At 39.9% G+C, this 19,758-nt stretch overlaps 1 protein-coding gene across 3 annotated transcripts in view; it reads left to right on the top strand.

The window, feature by feature from the left end:
* The first annotated feature begins 650 nt into the window (after positions 1–650).
* The window catches only part of VIT (vitrin), a 167,014-nt gene continuing 147,906 nt past the window's right edge, over positions 651–19,758 (top strand). For all 3 annotated transcript variants that reach the window (XM_053589777.1, XM_053589778.1, XM_053589779.1), the window contains exon 1: positions 651–870. The gene's annotated coding sequence lies outside the window, so the exon portion shown is untranslated. The remainder of the gene's footprint in view (positions 871–19,758) is intronic.

Consider the following 19,758-nt stretch of genomic DNA (forward strand, 5'->3'; position numbering starts at 1 on the left):
CTGAAGTTCTTAGGTTTAACTGAAGTAACTAAACCCAGCAGATTTCACTGAGGATGTGAGATATCCACCAGTAGTTTTTTGAAACATGAGTCAGATTTTTCTTCCCACTATTATTATCTTGTGTCCTGTTACTAGCAACACACACGAGTCATTATACGAAGCTGGCCAGATGCAGAAAGAACTGAAGCAAAACAAAACAAACAAACAAACAAAAAAACCCAGAAAATGTAGGAAAAAGTTAAGTATTTTCAATCTAAATTGAGAGTCCGGTAGAATAAGCTTAAGGGTGTTCGCACAGTTTTTCCCCCCCCTTGGGACAGTTTAATCCAACTATTCACTACCTTTTGAAAAAGAAAGAAAAAAATGTCATTATCCCTGTTTTAAACCATATTTTTTATTTTCCATTTTATCTAAATGCACCTCTTCTACTTTTTAGAATGTCTAATTGTAGGATTTGCTTGCTAAAAATGTGTACTGTTGGCTACAAAAGAATATTTAGAAATCCTTCCCACAAAAAAAAAAAAAGCAAGTGGGAGTGGAAATTTGAAAAAGGACCGCCTAATTCAGCACTAAAACCAGTATGAGAACCAGAGTGTGTGTGTGTGTGTGTGTGTGTGTGTGTGTGTGAGAGAGAGAGAGGGAGAGGGAGACAGGGAGAGAGAGAAATGTGCTTTGCAAAGGGCTGAGAGGTTGATGGGACTGTTGGATTAACTCCTCTGAGAAGAAGAGAAAAAAGTGCTTGGACCTCTTCTTGTTTCTTCTTTAGAATAATTTGGATGGGATTTGTGATGCAGAAAAGCTTAAAGAAAAAAGGATATCCATTCTGCGTTGTGGAAAATTTTTGAAAAAAAGTTACTTTCTTCAAGCAAGGTATGTCTGATGAATTACTAAGCTGTGTATAGAGTTGCTTTCCACTCATTACTATAAAAACTTTGAAATGTATTTGCCATTAAGAAAGTACAATACGAACCTTGACAAAATTATCAGTCTGTACAAATGTCCATTTCAAGAGAGTTGAAACAGAAGTGGGTGACAGTTGGGATCCTTGTCAACAACTAGTTAAATATATATGTGTACTCATACACACACACATATATGTTTATCAATTATCATAAGCTGTATTAAAATTACTATCATAACAAGATTTTCACTATTTCTTTAAACCAACTCATTATGGTTAAAAATAAGTTGAAAAGTATTTTTGCGTAGAACTTTAAAGTAATATAAGTCTCTCTTTTATCTTGCCTTTTTTAAAACATTGCTTCCTATGTGGAATACAATAGCAATACAGCAAAATGCTTACAACGATTTGTGAATCGCAGTATGAAAAATGGGCACACTGAGGCTAAAGGAAGAGAGATTATGGAGCGTGGATCTCTCTCTACTCCTATTCAGACAAAATGTGGCTTCTGCATCTTGTTTACCCTGGAAGTGTTTTCTTAGGCTGAATGCTTCTGTTACTGATAAGCGCAAGAAGGGCTGGCTGGCATTGTTAAGTCTGTTGTAGCTCAGCTTTGCACAGGAAGACAGGATAAGAAATCTCTTTTAAGTATAATTTGTGTCAAACTAGTATAAACATGAAATAAATGCCTCAAACCCAAATTAAGGAGAGAGGATAAGACTGAATAATTAGACATGATAGTTTGCTCCAAACACAGCATCTTTGCCATCTCCAAATCGAGAATAGAATTCAAGGTTTTCTTTGGATTTATTGTAAAAACAAAACCAAGCATTCTTGGCCATGGTGGCTGTTCAAAAATATGTGTGTTAAGAAAATTATATTTTGCCATGACGTTGTGTTGCAATAAATTTGGAAGTTTTGGTGGTAAAGTTCTGAGGTTGTTTTTCCCTTGAAAGACGAAAACACCCTGTAACAAGGCAGGCTCAAATGCTGTTTGTGTATTTTCTCTGAGGGTGTGTGTGTTAGCGGCAAGTGGTAGCTAGGGCTGGGAGGAAAGCTGGGAGTACCCATCTTTCATTTATTGAATTAAAATAACTCTTTTGTACATGAACTTTAGACAAGGAATTACAAAACTATAAAAACCGCGGTTTTGATTGCAATATGCTGGTTTCCCAGACTAAGTTTCATCTGAATCTATCTTCTACTACACCCCTAAAAGGAAATACTTTAGAAACATTGGAAATGGTTAATATCTATCCTGAAATAGCATTTACTTTAGGAATATTGTTTAGAAGATCAATTGTATTTTCTACCAAGCTACTAAGCACATGAAGAATAGTTTCTTTCAGAGAAAATACACCAGATTTGAGAAAGGTTTATGAACAGCACTGTGAGTACAAAAATGTCTGCGCTGTTCTCATCCGTGACTCCCGTTAGACATAACTGAATGAAGGCAGGCAGTGTGGCTCAGTGTAACGCGCCACCCCAGGAGTCCTAAATTACAGTATCAGTTCTGCTACGACCCATCTATATTACCTTAGAAAAGGCATGTAGCATTTCTTAACTTTTTTCCCCTTTTGAAAAACAGAAATAGTGACACCCGCGTGCCCTTCCTCCCAGGTAGATCTGAGGCTCAATACTGATTCTCAGCTCCAAAGCAGTTTTGAAATGTAAAAACTTCTATAGAAATGCAATCTCCCCCCGCCCCCACTTATTCAGAAAGAGATTATATTGGAAAGCATTTCTTTTTTGTTGTTGTTGAGACAGTCTCACTATGTCACCATCAGTAGAGTGCTGTGGCTCACAGCTCACAGCAACCTCAAACTCTTAGATTTAAGCAATTCCCTTGCCTCAGCTTCCCATGTAGCTGGGACTACAGGTGCCTGCCACAGTGCCCAACTATTTATGCTTTGGGTCTTGCAGGGAATGTTCGGCAGGAGAATCTGCCACTTCCTAAATGTGTTAATGTTGACAAGTTACTTAAAATCCCTGGGCCTCAGTTTTCTCATCTGTAAAAGGGGCCTATTACTACTGCCTACTTCCCAGAGTTGTTCAATCTCTGCCTGGCATACTGTCAGTACCTGGCATTCTGTCAGTACCAAATATACCTGAATATATTAGTGAATTTTTATGTGACTAGAATAAGAAATCAGATCAGCTGTAAAACAAATCGTTTGTAATCAACTCAAACTTCTAGACATTAACTCTTCGGATATGGTAAGCAAACAGGTTTATGGGATTATGTGATATTTATATAGTCCTTAGAAACGAGTTGCCTTCTCTTCATCCAGAGGATCAGAGCTAATCAGTCAATCAGCAAATAATAAGTAAAAGAGACAACTTCTGTGATGGCTGTAATTTGAGAAGCCCCAAAGGTCTGCCTCTCACTGCCTTAAAATGAGTCTCTATGTGGTTTGCAGAAGACAGTGAAATTCCAGAAAGTACAGATGGAACCTACTAGCTTCTACAAGCATCCATGGTCATCATGCCAGTGGCAGGGAGCAGCTTCTAATCTTGCAGGAAATGGGCAAAAAAAGAAAAGAAAAGAAAAAGAAAAAGAGACCAGGAACACTTAGAATAAGTATCAGAAGTAACTTTTTGATAGTGCTGGTTGTTAAAATTTTAATTTAAAAAAAATACACACAAATTTAATCAGTCTGAGATCATGTAGGTGAGTTCCTGTTTGCGACCAGAAGGTGAAGGGTTGAAAATCAGTCTAAAACCCAGGACACACCCAGAGTCCCATGTTCACAATAGAGCAAAGACTATTTCAGGCTTGTTTATTGCATTTTCCTATGATTACCTCATTCATAAAACAAGCAGTTGTGGACACTGGTCTCAGAATTTGTTTTTAATCATGTAGGAAACATTTCTGCTTCAACAGACTGCAAAACTTAAAGAAATCCTTAGAGACTTATCTGAAATGCTTGGGGCTGCCCGGAAAGTGTGCAAAGCAGACACCAGATGATGCTCTGAGTTGAGCACCTTTAAAAACTGTATATCATGTGGCAACTTGCAAAAGCAAATCCCTCCACTGCTGCATTCCAGAGTTTGTACCCTGAGGGAGAAAGGTGAACTGCGATAATGGCACCCCAAGTCCTTTCCTGAGTCAAATCTACAAGCCTGCGTCTTTGCAACAGAGAAATATTAGTTGGTTTAGATTTTATTTAGAGAATACGTTTTGTGTTTGTGTTTTATTCTGATCTTATAATTAAAGCTATATATTTCAGATCCATTTCTAGTTTATACTTTTTCACTAGATTTTTTTCCAGTTTTTTTTTTTTAGCAATGTGGGTATCATTCTTTGCTCATTTGATTGACCAAATCTATCTAGAAGATTTTCGTAAGAATAGGCTAACAACCCTTACAAATCTCTGAGCAGAGAAGGAAGGAACAAAAGTCTAGAATCACTCCCCTTCCAGGTGTCTTAGTCAGTCTGGGTTACTGTAACGGCATACCATAGACTGGGTGGTTTAAACAACACAAATATTTATTTCTTACAGTTTGGAAGCTTAGCAGTCCTAGATCAAGGTGCTCAAAGATTTGGCGTCTTCCTGGGTCATAGATGGCCCCTTTCTCCCAGTATCTTCACATGGTAGAAGGGCCAAGGGTCTCTCTCAGGCCTCTTTTACAAGGGTGCTAATCCCATTCATGAGGGCACCATCCTAGTAATCTAATCACCTCTCAAAGGCCTCAACTTCCTAATGCCATCATCTTGGGGGGTTAGGATTTGAACATATAAGTTTGAGAAGGACACAAACATTCAGACCATAGTAGGTCCCTTCCCCAAGAAGTCCAAGAATCAAGCCATGGCTAACCCTGAAAAGCATGTTATTGAGAGAGATTCGACTGGTTTCTTTACCTCTGTTAAGTCCTAGCCTAGTGTCAAAGTAGGTCACATTTTGCAAGACAGTGATGATGATGGTGGTGGTGATGGTGGTGGTGGTGGTGGTGGTTATATTGATTAACTATGACCCCAACAACAACAATGATGATTGATAACACTTACAGGGCTATTCTTATGTGCCAGGAACTGCGTTAAGCCTTTTTCAGATATTAACTCATTTAATCCTAACAGCAGACTCTGAGATGGGTTGTTACTATCCCCATTATAAAGATGAAAAAACTGAGGCACTGAGAAGTTAAGATGTCCGAGGTCACACAGATGGTAAGGGATAGAGCTCAGCTTCAAATCCAAGATTTCTAGTTCCAAACTCACACTCTTAACCTACCAGGCAACAATTATATAAAGTCCTGGTTTTTCTGTTACTGCACCAAACTAATCCTCACCATCCCTGAAAACATAAATTTCAAGCCAAGCCAGATTACTAAGAAAAAAATTCTCCCTTACAAGTAGCGACACCTTACTAATGAAAATGGAGAGAGGGCAGAGGCCAGGAACTCACGGGAGAAGTCTTATTGGGAAAGGAGTGTTTTTATTTCTGTCATTCTTCGATACTCTCCCGATTTAAGAATTGCTTTTCAGGTGGGTAGGGAAGATCTGACTCTCAGGCAGGTTGGGGAGTGGGGGTGTAGTGAAGGAGGGAAGGTCAAGGAGCACACTTCATCACAAGGTGCTCTGAGTAGCTGTCTCTGAAAGGTTTCCTTTATCTTCACTCCAGGAGTAAGTTAGCAGCTTGTCACACAAAGAATCACACTTCCTTATGACCTGAACTACTTCAGAAAATCACTTTCCCTGGTAGAGTCTCTACATTGACAAGACTCTAGTAAAAATTTCTCAAATTCTTTCCCTCAATTGGAGAAAGGCTCATCTTTGGTGTGGATGTGTGGTTAAAATTCATAAAAGCAGCCCTTCAGGCTATAGTGAGAAGGAGCTCTCTTTCTACATTCTTTCTTCTCAGATTCAAAAAAAAATCTGTTCCTTCCTGGAACCCTACCTGTAGTTTCCAAGGCATCAGGTCACTGGCATCTTAATGCTAAGTGAATTCCCTCCCTGGGTTTCTTTGTGTCCCAGACAGAGAAAACATGCTTTGGACATAAAGGTGCAAGTCAACTTGCCCAGACTGGCTTCGTTTGTGTAATAGTAAGTAATCCTGTGCTCCAAAAGTTAAAAGAAATTTGGGAAGCAGAGATAACATTCAGCGACCGCAACAACAAATATATATTGGGCCACCTTTAAGTGCCGTTCACAATTCCATGTGCTTGGGAAGAAGAGTGAACAAAACAGTTTCCCTTCCTAATCTGGGGGCATATCACAGACAAGTACAGATAAGAGAAAGGTGGTGATGTGGGCTGTGAAATACAGAAGAAAGCAGGAAAATGGATGCAGAGAGTGGTGAGGGGGTGATAGTTGGCATTGCATAATTCGGTAAATGGCTAAGAAAAAGCAGGGAAGGAAGGCAGGGGGCAGCCTATGTGGGTCCCTGGGGAGGAACATTCCAGGAAGAGGGGAGAGCAGATGCCAGGGCCCTGAGTGGGACATGCCAGTGTGTCTGCAGCAGGCTCAATCAGCAGGAAAGGAGGTGAGAGCAAGGGTGTGCTTTGGACAAGCAGACAGAGGGGGGCACCATCCCAACTCCTGCATTTCCCCCAGACACCCCCTTCTGCCCACTCTCACAATATCTGTAGGGGTAGTTCCTGCCTCTGCCCTGGATGTAATTGAAGTCCCTTAGCGTTTTAGGCCATGCTCAGAGTTTTTAAAAGACCTTGTTCCTCTTACTTCTCCAAATAATCTTGGCTCAGTCATTAATATGTACATAATATTAGGTAATAATTAAAAATGTAAAAATTATCTTCCAAGTTTAGAATTTCTTTCTCCCAGGTCCAGGCTTGCTTTCTTCAATTAGGAAGGGGGCATGATTGAATTTTCTCTTTCTCTGCCTTGCACCTTTACGGCTCTTCCCCTTGGCCACTAATAATAGTCTCTTCATGTCCAGAGTTGACAGGAGTACACAGAGGAAAGATGAAAGGGGCAGAAAAGCCTTGCTAGGTGGTACTGCGAGGAGCTGGCAACCAGGTCCCCTGAGTTCTATTGGGGGGGGGTGCGCAACCATTTCTTATTCCCACAGGGCACCTTCCATGGATTCTTTGGAAAGCCTCACACCCCTTACTTAGTTGGATATGTCTCACCTGTAGTTCCCTAGATGCTGTTGAATAAATCTGCTCTTACTAGAAGTTTACAGTTCTTTCCTTAGGCCCTGAATAACTGGCGAGCTCTGCCCAGCTGCTTTCTGGAGGAGGCTCCTTGACCCTCCATGCACTGAATCAGGCCAGAATTAAAGCACCCCCAGGCTACTGTCTCCTAAAGGGAGTCTCAACTGCCATATGCTCTTCCCCTCTCCTGTAGATGACTTAATTGTGAAGCAGACTCCAGTCCACTGGGCCCCCAAGCCCAAGCCCATCACTCCAAATGGGATCATTGGGCATCCAATCTGGACTTTTGAAGAAGGCAACTTAGACTGCCTCTCACTAGACTGTATCAGAGTTTATAGAAGCAAAGAGAAGTAGTGGAAGATCAGAGAGCAAGAATTTCTTTAGGGAAAGTTTTTGGCATTTTCCTTCCCTCTGCAGACGCAGAAGGGGAGCAGGTGGATCCCCATTCTCACCCCCCTTTAAGCAACAGTGAGAGGAATTTCAAAGAGGAAGAAGTTGGCACCTACTATCTTGAGGCCACAGCTGAAACTCACAAAGGCTCGTCCCATTTTAACATCCCATTACGCAGTCAATCATCATGCACTCTAATGTTTATTTAGATGGGTGTGTTATGCCTGGGTACACTTAAAAATATGCCTGGCGCATCATTTTACTCTAAATAACATTTGTGAGGCAGGGAAAGTTGTGAGTTAAAGCTCAAGTACAACTCTTGAAAAATCTCTTGGCCTTTTAACTAAAACCTTATCACATGACGTATCTATTTTACAATGTGGTTTTTGACTATTGTCAACCAAGTATTTAAAAAGACCTAGGATATATGCGTCAAGGTAAAAGAAGATGAAACCATCCTGTGTAGTGGGAAAATGAGGGAGTGAGGGGGGTTAAGTGTTTGAGGTCTGGGATAGAATCCTGGTTCTGCTACACATTTCTTCTGTAAGAAGGGCAGCTTAGTAACATTCTCGAAGTCTCAATTTCCTGCTCTGACAAATGGGCAGAATAGTTCTTACCTGACAGATCAACAGGATAATTAATGACATTGCCTATGTACAGTGTATAGAATTTAGTAAGCATTCAGTCAATGATATTATGGGCATGATCTCTACACTTCTAAACCTTTCCAGGAAGAAAAGCAAAGGAAAAACCTCATCTTGTGCAACAAGCCTCTATGTAGCTGGGCCCAAATGGTCGAGAGGGCCACATAGGAGAGGCTGAGGAATCCTTCAGAGCTCAGGGCAGGGGTGGTCTCAGGAGGGTGCTGGAGTATGAGACTGGGGGGCCTCCCTTTAGAGGGTTCAGTCTCTCACTTTTAAATGATTCTGTGTCTGCTGGTCCCCTGGCAATTTCTGAGACTTAATCCTCCAGAGCCCTCAATTCCTCAGCCACAGTCACTGCCCTACTCCACACCCTACACATTCTCCAGCCCTGTGGTTGCTGGGATTTGAGAATGTGCTTTGACCCCTAGCCTCACACCTGCCCCCAGAACCCTGTCATTCTTTACGCAGAGGCAGACAGGGAAGGCATGGATCTTGCAGACACACCCTCATCTTCCTTCCTATCTCAGCTGGAAAGTTTGGCTAAACCTGAAAATGTTTTTTTGTGCTTCAGAATTGCTGGCAGGCCAAAAAGCACAGAGGATTCAGGCCAATTGAGGCTCTAGGGATCACAGCTGAACCAAACCAAATACCCAGCTCTAAATTCACAGTGGACAGCCCTCTGGCAACTACAGTCCTCAAAATCCAAGGGGGAGAACTTGCCAGGAGGAAGTGAGGCTAATCCACAGTGTCAAATACATTAGGTAAAGGAGTTTCTGATGAGAGAAACTCATCTTCCAAAACTCCCTAAGAAGCTTTTTAAACCATGCATGGTTTCCAGAGTAAATAAGAAGAGCCATCGGGGTGCACCTCATCTTTTTTGAGGTCCTCACACCCTTTCTTTGAGTTTTCTGGTCTTCATGACCTTTCCATTACCCAGGATAAATAACTCCAGGAAGAAGTTGTTTAGAGCACATTTTGGGGCATGCCTGCAAACTAGTATTCTTTTTCCCACTGGCAATATAAGATCTAAACTACCACTTCAGAAAAGTAATTACTGTTTGCATTCTCTCTAGAAATCACCATTGGTCAATGCCTTTGTGGATGTGGTAAGCATTACCATATGTCAGGTTCTTAACATGGTACAAAATAATGGTCTGAAATACACACATCAAAAAAGCCTTTCTCTTCCCCTTTTTGGTGTTCTGACATGTAGAAGCATGCCACAGGGATCAGTGAACCTAATGGCACAGTCATATACATGTATCTATCAGTTGTTGAACACAAGGCTGAGCTCTTTAATCCACACAACTTCCCATATGGAAACATCTTTGCTTCAGGATTTTCTCTGACTACAGGTAGTGATCAAAAGGGATCCAGGAAACAGCCACATGTAAAAAACTGACAGAGGATTCACACCTCTCACCACTAACAAAAACTAACTCAGGAAACTCTAAGAATCTTAGAAGACAATGTTGACAAAACTCTTACAGATACTGACATAGGCAAAGAATTCATGAAGAAGACCCCAAAAGCAATCACAGCAACAACAAAAATAAATAAATGGGGCCTCATCATCAGTTTTGAAGCTTAGTTTAGCAGGATACAGAATTCTAGACTGAAAATTGTTTTGTTTAAGAATGTTGAAGGTGGATGACTATGCTCTTCTCTCTTGGAAAGTTTCAGTTGAAAAGTCTGCTGTCAACATAATGGCTCTATGCCTATAGGCCAGTTGGCGCTTACTCCTGGCTGCTTGCAGAATTTTCCCCTTCATCTTAACTTTGGACAGGTTTAATACAATGTCTTAGAGAATCTCTGTTAGAGTTGAGATGAACTGGGGTTCAATATCCATCTGAAAGGAGTGTGTTGGGATCATTAGTAAAATTTGGGAAGTTTTCACTTATGATAGTCTCCTGTTGGGCTTCCATATCTTTGGGACAATCTTCTTTCCCTTCAGGGATCCCTATTATTCATATGTTTGAACACATCATGGAGTCTCGTAGTTCTCTACACAACTGTCCTGCTTTCTCTCTCTTCTGCCTTTGTAACTAGACAGGTTAACTCAAATATTTATCTTCTAGCTCTGAGGTTCTTTCTTCTCCATGGTCTAATCTATTTTTGATACTTTCTACTGTGTCTTTACATTTTCTGATTGTCTCTTTCATTTCCTTAAGCTCTGCCATATCCTTTTTTATATTCTACATATCTCTCATCTAATTTTTGGTACTGTCTTTCCATTTTCTTGTCCATTCCTTTTATTGTCTTTATCATCCATATTTTAAATTCCCTTTCTGTCAAATCCATTAATTCTTTATAGGAAGAGTCATCTGTAAAAGCTGCCTTGTAGTCCCTTGAAGGAGTTGCTCTGTTTTGGCTTTTCATGGTGCCTGAATTTTTCTATTAGTTTCTCCTCATGTGTACTTTCTACTTGTTCACCTCCTTGTGCTCCATTTTCTTTCTCATTTCCTCCTTTTCTTCGAATTACTTTGTCTCAGAGTTTAGGTGATGAAGAGGCCTCTTGGTATGAGGCCTAAAGGAGTAGAAGGGTAAAAAGTGAGCAGTGATAAACAAGAGGAAAAGAAAGAAAGAAGGAAGGAAGGAAGGAAAGAAAGAAAGAAAAGAAAGAAAAGGAAGGAGTAATAACAGAAAAAAGTTGAACAGGAGAGAAGGAGCACAGGAAGAGAGAATGAGAGTGATAGAAGAAATGGAATTGATCAGCATGGTGCTAAGACCATACCTGTACCTCAGACGGGTTCCTCAAAATTAGGTGCTCCTTACCAGCCAGAGCAGATCCAGACTCTTCCTCTATCAAAAATAGGAAGAGAAGAAAAAGCACAAAAACAAAAAATAAGAAGAAAAAATTAAGTAAAGATGATAAAGAAATAGAAAAATTGTGCAGTGTGGTCTTGCTGATACTTTCTTAGGGCCAAAAATAGAAAGGTCTCTTGGCCTCCTTGAGCCAGACTACTGCTGTGTCCTACTTGCCAGACCACAGCTCTCAGCAAAAAAGAAAAAAAGGAAAGAAAAAAGAAATAATAAAATAAGAATAGATAAAGAAAATTAAAAATGCCATTGAATCAAATAAAGGAGAGAGAGGGAAAAGGAATAAAGAAAGAAAGAAGAAAGACCAAAAAAGGGGGGTGAGGGCAGGATATGTTAGCTGTTGCAGAAGTGATTTATGTGGGAGAGATGAGAAAAGTAGAAGAGTCTCTATCCAGAGAGAAAATGTAGAGGAGTGAAATAGGGAGAAAAAATAAATGAGGCTAAAATACTGTAACCCAAAAAATACAGGAGCCTTTGCTCTTGATGAAAGTAAAAAATAGAAGTTAAGAAAAGAACCAACCAAACAAATTGTCAAAAAATAAAACACATGAAAACAACAAAAAAAGCTCTAATAGCCAAAAATAGGCAATCTTAGCAACAAATAGAAGTGAAAAAAAGAAAAAACTACTAACAACGACAAGAAAAAAGTACACACACACACACTCTTCCAGGACACCAGGTGGTGCTGTAGTTTTAGGGGACAGATAACACAGCCAGTAACCTCTCTCTGGTTCCCAGGCATGGTCCTGTTTCCCAACTCAGTTGTCCGTAGTGATCAGCAGTGATAGCCTGATTATTTCCTCAGCATTCAAAACCGCTGGGTTGGGATCTTAAAGCTGTCCAGAATCCTTCAGAGGCAGGTCTCACAGTGCTTCCTGACGACAGTTCCTGTGGGGTGCAAGACTCCCTGAGCCTGTCATGAATGGCAGTCTGATCCAACAGGCAGAACTAAGAAGGCCTGTTGAGGGCCACCCTCACGACCTTCTTGGAGCCTTCCCACAGTGGCCGCCCCATGGCGGCTGAGACCTTTCCATTATGACTGTCTCACTTGCCACCAAACCAATGGCAAATCTACTCTAACCAGCACTCAAATCTGCACTATACCGTTCAAGTCCACCTATACTTCCAATCTTTCCACTCAACATGCAGCTTCCCCCAAGAACCAAAAACTGCTATAAGGCTTCCTCCCATCCTCAGACTCCAGCAAATTCCCATCAGTTCGTAAAAACTTACCTAGTGTATCAGATCTCCACCACTCTGGTTCACATACTATATCACCACCTGACAGCACACCTGGAACCACAACTCCAGGTAAGGTCTCCACACCAGGTATGGCTTGGTCTTCTCCCCTACCCCAGTTGTACTAGGAGAGCTCAGTGGAACAATTCTTCTAGTCTGCCATCTTGCTCCACCCTAGTACCTAATTAAATCAAAAAGCTTCTACACAGCCAAGGACGGGATCAAAAGATCAAATAACCTACAGAATGGCAGAAAATATTTGCATACTATACTTCTGATAAAGGACTGATAACCATAATCCACAAAGAACTCAAGCAAATCAGCAGGAAACAACAAACAACCCCATTAAAAAGTGGACAAAAGACATGAACAGAAACTTTTCAAATGAAGATATACTAGTGGCCGAAAAAACTCATGAAAAAATGCTCAATGTCTCTAATCATTAGGGACACAAATCAAAACCACAATGTAATATCACCTGACTCCAATGAGAATAGCTCTTATTAAAAAGTCCCAAAACAGCAGTTGTTGGTATAGTGTGGAAAGAAAGGAACTCTTGGTGGGACTGCTAACTAGTGCAACCTCTATGGAAAGTTGTATGGAGATACCTTAGAGAACTTAAAACAGACCTACCATTTGATCCAGCAATCCCACTGCTGGATATATCCAAAGGGAAAAAGGACATTTTATAAAAAGGACACCTGCACACAAATGTTCATAACAGCACAATTCAAAATTGCAAAGATGTAGAACAACCGAAGTTCCCACCAATACATGAATGGATTAATGAAATATGGTATATTCATGCTATGGAGTGCTAGTCAGCCATTAAAAAAAAAATTGCAAGCTATTATCTTTTTGGACAACCTAGAGGGAACTACAAACTATTCTTGTAAGTGAAACATCAAGAATGAAGAAACAAATACATATACTCAACACCAAATTGGAAGTCATTGACTGATACTTAAGTGAACATATTGAAGTAAATCTCAATGAAAATCAAGCTAGTGGGAGGAGAAAGAAGAAGATGGGTAAATTCACACCCATTGGGTATAGTGCACACTATCTAGGTGAAGGGCACACTTACATGTATAGCTTTGACTCAATCTGTACAAAAAACAAAGTATGTAAGCAAAGCGTGTGCTCCCTAACATTCTGAAATAATATATATGTATGTATAATTTTTAAAAAGTGATCTAGAAGAAAGAAATCTGTAAGTAGTTCACATAGTAGTCATCAAAAAAGTACATAAGAATGTCCTTATAAAGACATCAGTAAATAAATTTTCTCATGCATCAAGAGTTTCTCTTGTGCGTCAAGTGGAGCAATTCTCTGCTGTGAGGGGATGTCCTGTGCATTATAAGATGTTTAGCAGTGTCTCTATCCCTGGCCTCTACCCTTGGATGCCAGTAGCATGTCCCTCCTCTGCCCAAGTTGTGACAACTAAAACTGTCTTTAAATATTGCCAAATATCTCCTGGGAAACAAAATCACCCTTGGATGTGAACTACTGTCATAAATATGTGGGGAAACTCCATAGCAACATTCTGACAGCACAGTTTCAAGGTCACCCACTCCTATTTTTTATTCGCAGAGCATTCCAGACCTTCTCAGGGGCTGCCACCACTCAAAGGCTTCTTTGTCATGCTTCTTCCCAGAGCCTAGCTTCAGGTTTGGATAGAGCCTCTCTAGGGACCCCTGGCTTTGATGCCACCAAAAGACAAGCTCTTGGGTCTTTTTTGTTTTAAATGTTTTCGTTTCACTACCAAATTGTTCTACAGACATAGGACTAAAATAACAAACATGAAAAGCATTCTAATTCAAGCTGTAGGGAACACAAACCAATTTAAACTTGCTCAAGTAAAAGGGCCCAGAAACACCTATGCCATGCATAGGAGACCAAGTCCATCTGGGTCTCCTTCCAAATGGAAATGGGACCGGGGAGGTGCCCAGGAACTAAGACATCTGCTCTTCCCAGGGCTTGTCCTCACCATCTCTATCCGCCCTGGTCTTACACCTCTTATTTAGAGTCCCAGGTGGCCTGCAGCTTGGCACTCAGGTTTCAAGACTTGCTGAGTCCCAATTCCAACATCCAAGGGAGAGCCCGATTGGCTTATCTTTTCTTGGCAGATCATAGCCCTTTGACTGGCAGAGTCTCTTAAATTTCACCCAGTGTTGTCTCTGAATCTGACCACAATATCTGTGCTGCTTACATCAGGGATCTTGTCAGACTGAAGTTATAGATGTAACCAGGCTCTGAAAAGCAAAAAGTACTATACAAATTAAAGATGGCATTTTATCTTATAATAGTATTATACAATAAATCATACAATAGTTGGAAATTACAGCGAAGGCCACGTGAGGAGTTTGACATAGTGTAAAGAGCACTGTGTGAAAATGGAGATCTGGGCTGTGTGACTTTGGATGAGTCACTTCTCTACTCTGAATTATAGGAATGTAATGTCCATTTTACCTTCTCCTGGGGGTTTGAGATGGTTCAAATAAGAAAAGACTTAGCTGGTTTGCTGGGAAGAGCTCTGCAGACTCTGGTATCAACCTCTGTTACTGTAGTCTTCTCTGGTGAAACCACTGTATGGACAGACATTGTGAGTCAGGTAGCAGTTAAAAATTATCATATCATGCACAAGTGGACTGAAAAAGAAATTTTTTTATTTAATTGTTCGGGATTCATTGAGGCTACAATAAGCCAGGTTATACTGATTGCATTTGTCAGGTAAAATCCCTCTTGCAATCATGTCTTGCCTCCAAAAGGTGTGGCACACACCAAGGCCCCACCCACCTCCCTCCTTCCCTCTCTCTGTTCTTCCTTTCCCCACCCCTCCCTCCTTCTTTCTCTCTCTGCTCTCCCCTACCCCATCCCCACCATGACCTTATTTGTCATTAATTGTCCTCATATCAAAATTGAGTACATAGGATTCATGCTTCTCCATTCTTTTTTTTTTTTTATTAAATCATAACTGTATACAATGATATGATTATGGGGCATCATACACTCACTTCATAAACCATTTGACACATTTTTATCACAGTGGTTAACATAGCCTTTCCGGCGTTATCTCAGTTACTGTGCCAAAACATTTACATTCTACATTTACCAAGTTTCGCAAATACCCCTGCAAGATGCACCACAGGTGTGATCCCACCGATTCCCCTCCCTCTACCCACCCACCCCCTCTCCCACTTCCCCCTATTGTTAAGTTGTAGCTGGGTTATAGCTTTCATGTGAGAGTCCCAAATTAGTTTCATAGTAGGGCTGTGTACATTGGGTATATTTTCTTCCATTCTTGGGACACTTTACTAAGAAGAATATGTTCCAGCTCCATCCATGTAAACATGAAAGAGGTAAAGTCTCCATCTTTCTTTAAGGCTGCATAGTATTCCATGGTATACATATACCACAATTTATTAATCCATTCGTGGATCGATGGGCACTTGGGCTTTTTCCATGACTTAGCTATTATGAATTGGGCTGCAATAAACATTCTGGTACAAATATCTTTGTTATGTTGTGATTTTTGGTCTTCTGGGTATATGCCCAGCAGAGGAATTACAGGATTGAATGGCAGATCTATTTTTAGATCTCTGAGTGTTCTCCATATATCTTTCCAGAAGGAATGTATTAATTTGCATTCCCACCAGCAGTGCAGAAGTGTTCCCTTTTCTCCGCATCCACGCCAACATCTCTGGTCTTGAGATTTTGTGATATAGGCTAGTCTCATTGGAGTTAGATGATATCTCAAAGTAGTTTTGATTTGCATTTCTCTGATTATTAAAGATGATGAGCATTTTTTCATATGTCTGAAGGCCGTGCGCCTGTCTTCTTCAGAGAAGTTTCTCTTCAAATCCCTTGCCCAGCCTGCGATGGGATCCCTTGTTTTTTTCTTGCTGATGCGTTTGAGTTCTCTGTGGATTCTGGTTATTAAACCTTTGTCAGAGTTATACCCTGCAATTATCTTCTCCCATTCTGAGGGCTGTCTGCTTGCTCTGCTTACTGTGTTCTTAGCTGTGCAGAAGCTTTTTAGTTTGATCAAGTCCCAGTAGTGTATTTTTGAAGCTGCTTCAATTGCCCGGGGGGTTCTCCTCATGAAATACTCACCCAGACCAATTTCTTCAAAGGTTTTCCCTGCATTCTTCTCTAATATTTTTATAGTTTCATGTCTTAAGTTTAAATCTTTAATCCAATGAGAGTCTATCTTAGTTAATGGTGAAAGGTGTGGGTCCAATTTCAGTCTTCTGCAGGTTGCCAGCCAGTTCACCCAGCACCATTTGTTAAATAGGGAATCTTTTCCCCACTGAATGTTTTTAATTGGCTTGTCAAAAATCAAATAGCGGTAAGTAGCTGGATTCATCTCTTGGTTCTCTATTCTATTCCAGATATCTACTTCTCTGTTTTTGTGCCAATACCATGCTGTTTTGATCACTATCGATTTGTAGTAAAGTCTGAGGTCTGGTAGTGTGATTCCTCCTGTTTTGTTTTTATTTCTGAGTAATGTCTTGGCTATTCGAGGTTTTTTCTGATTCCATATAAAACGAAGTAATGTTTTTTCAAGATCTTTAAAATATGACAGTGGAGCTTTAATAGGGAGTGCGTTTAAATTATATATTGCTTTGGGTAGTATGGACATTTTGATAATGTTGACTCTTCCCAGCCATGAGCATGGTATGTTTTTCCATTTGTTAACATTTTCAGCTATTTCTTTTCTTAGAGTTTCATAGTTCTCTTTATAGAGATCTTTCACGTCTTTTGTTAGGTAAATTCCCAAATATTTCATCTTCTTTGGCACTACTGTGAATGGGATAGAGTCTTTAACTGCTTTTTCAATTTGACTGTTGTTGGTGTACATAAAGGCTACCGATTTATGAATGTTGATTTTGTAACCTGAGACGCTGCTGTATTCCTTGATCACTTCTAGGAGTTTTATAGTAGAGTCCCTAGTGTTTTCCAGATACACAATCATATCATCTGCAAAGAGCGAGAGTTTGATCTCTTCTGACCCTATATGGATACCCTTGATCGCCTTTTCTTCCCTAATTGCGGTGGCTAAAACTTCCATTACAATGTTGAAAAGCAATGGAGACAATGGGCAGCCTTGTCTGGTTCCTGATCTGAGTGGAAATGATTCCAATTTAACTCCATTCAATATGATATTGGCTGTGGGTTTGCTGTAGATAGCCTCTATCAGTTTAAGAAAAGTCCCTTCTAGACCAATTTTCTTGAGTGTTCTGATCATGAAGGGATGCTGGATTTTATCAAAAGCTTTTTCTGCATCAATTGAGAGAATCATATGGTCTTTGTTTTTTAATTTGTTTATGTGCTGAATTACATTTATAGATTTACGTATATTGAACCAGCCTTGAGACCCTGGGATAAAACCAACTTGGTCATGATGTATAATTTGTTTGATGTGTTGCTGGATTCTGTTTGTTAGGATCTTGTTGAATATTTTTGCATCTATATTCATTAGTGATATTGGTCTATAATTTTCTTTTCTTGTTGGGTCTTTTCCTGGTTTGGGGATCAGGGTGATGTTTGCTTCATAGAACGTGTTGGGTAGTCTTCCTTCTTTTTCTACATTTTGGAACAGGTTGAGTAATATAGGTACTAATTCCTCTTTAAAGGTTTGGTAGAATTCTGACGTAAAACCATCTGGTCCCGGGCTTTTCTTTTTAGGGAGGTTTTGTATAGTTGATGCTATTTCTGAACTTGATATGGGTCTGTTCAACATTTCCACTTGATTCTGGTTAAGTCTTGGAAGGTGGCGTGCTTCCAAGTATCGGTCTATTTCCTTCAGATTTTCATATTTCTGAGAATAAAGTTTCTTGTAATATTCATTAAGGATTTTTTGGATTTCTGATGAGTCTGTGGTTATTTCGTCTTTGTTGTTTCTGATTGATGATATTAGAGATTTTACTCTTTTTTTCCTGATTAGGTTGGCCAGAGGTTTATCTATTTTATTGACCTTTTCAAAAAACCAGCTTTTTGATTTATTGATCTGTTGTATTATTCTTTTGTTTTCAATTTCATTTAATTCTGCTCTAATTTTGGTTATTTCTTTTCTTCTACTGGGTTTGGGGTTGGAATGCTCTTCCTTTTCCAGTTGCGTGAGATGTCCCATTAAGTTGTTAACTTCCTCTCTTTCCGTTCTCTTGAGGAAGGCTTGCAGTGCTATAAATTTCCCTCTTAGAACTTCCTTTGCAGTGTCCCAGAGGTTCTGATAGTTTGTGTCTTCATTGTCGTTTTGTTCCAAAAAATTGGCGATTTCTTTCTTAACCTCATCTCTGACCCAGCTATCATTCAGCATAAGGTTATTTAACTTCCATGTTTTTGTATGGGTATGCAGATTCCTGTTGTTACTCAATTCAAGTTTTATTCCATGATGGTCCGAGAAGATGCATGGAATAATTTCTATTCCTTTAAATTTACTGAGGTTAGACTTGTGACCTAAAATGTGATCAATTTTGGAGTAAGTTCTGTGGGCTGATGAGAAGTATGTGTATTCAGTTTTGTTGGGATGAAATGTTCTGTAGATGTCTGCTAAATCTAAATATTGGATGGTTAGGTTTAAATCTAAGATTTCTTTGCTCAGCTTCTTTCTGGAGGATCGATCCAACACTGCCAAGGGAGTGTTGAAATCTCCAACGATTATGGAACTGGAGGAAATCAAGTTACTCATGTCTGTTAGAGTTTCTCTTATAAATTGAGGTGCATTCTGGTTGGGTGCATAGATATTAATAATTGAGATCTCGTCATATTGAGTATTACCCTTAACAAATATGAAGTGACCATTCTTGTCCTTCCTTACTTTTGATGGTTTAAAGCCTACTGTATCTGCAAATAAAATTGCAACACCTGCTTTTTTCTGATTACCATTTGCCTGAAATATGGATGACCATCCTTTCACCCTGAGTCTGTATTTGTCTTTTAAGGTGAGATGTGACTCTTGTATGCAACAAATATCTGGCTTGAGTTTTTGTATCCAGTCAGCTAACCTATGCCTCTTTAGAGGACAGTTTAAGCCATTCACATTGATGGAGAGTATTGATAAGTCTGGTGGAATTTTGGGTATCGAGTTTTTCAAAGGTCCAGTGGACATTTTTAATCCTTTCGCCAGTGTGGAAGTTGGAGTTTGATCCGAAGTTTCTGAGTGAGTTTACTTTTGTGGTATAGGATTGGGTTGGTCATTGTGGAGGATAGGTCTGAGAACATCCTGAAGAGCTGGTTTACTTATGGCAAATTTTTTCAACATATGAATGTCATTGAAGTATTTAATTTCTCCATCATAGATGAAACTCAGTTTAGCTGGATACAAGATCCTGGGTTGAAAGTTTTTTTGCTTTAGGAGATTAAAAGTTGATGACCAGCCTCTTCTTGCTTGAAAAGTTTCAGCAGAGAGATCTGCAGTTATTCTAATATTCTTACCTTTGTACGTTATAGTTTTCTTTCGCCGGGCTGCTTTGAGAATCTTCTCTTTCATGTTAACTTTAGTGAAGCTAATTATGATATGTCTGGGAGATGGCTTATTGGGGTTGAATCGTGCTGGGGTTCTGAAGCTGTCTGCTATCTGAATTTCAGATTCTCTAGGCATGTCTGGAAAATTTTCTTTCATAATTTCATGCAGAAGGGCCTCTG

Source organism: Nycticebus coucang, chromosome 4 (genome assembly GCF_027406575.1).
Source record: "Nycticebus coucang isolate mNycCou1 chromosome 4, mNycCou1.pri, whole genome shotgun sequence".
NCBI lineage: Eukaryota > Metazoa > Chordata > Mammalia > Primates > Lorisidae > Nycticebus > Nycticebus coucang.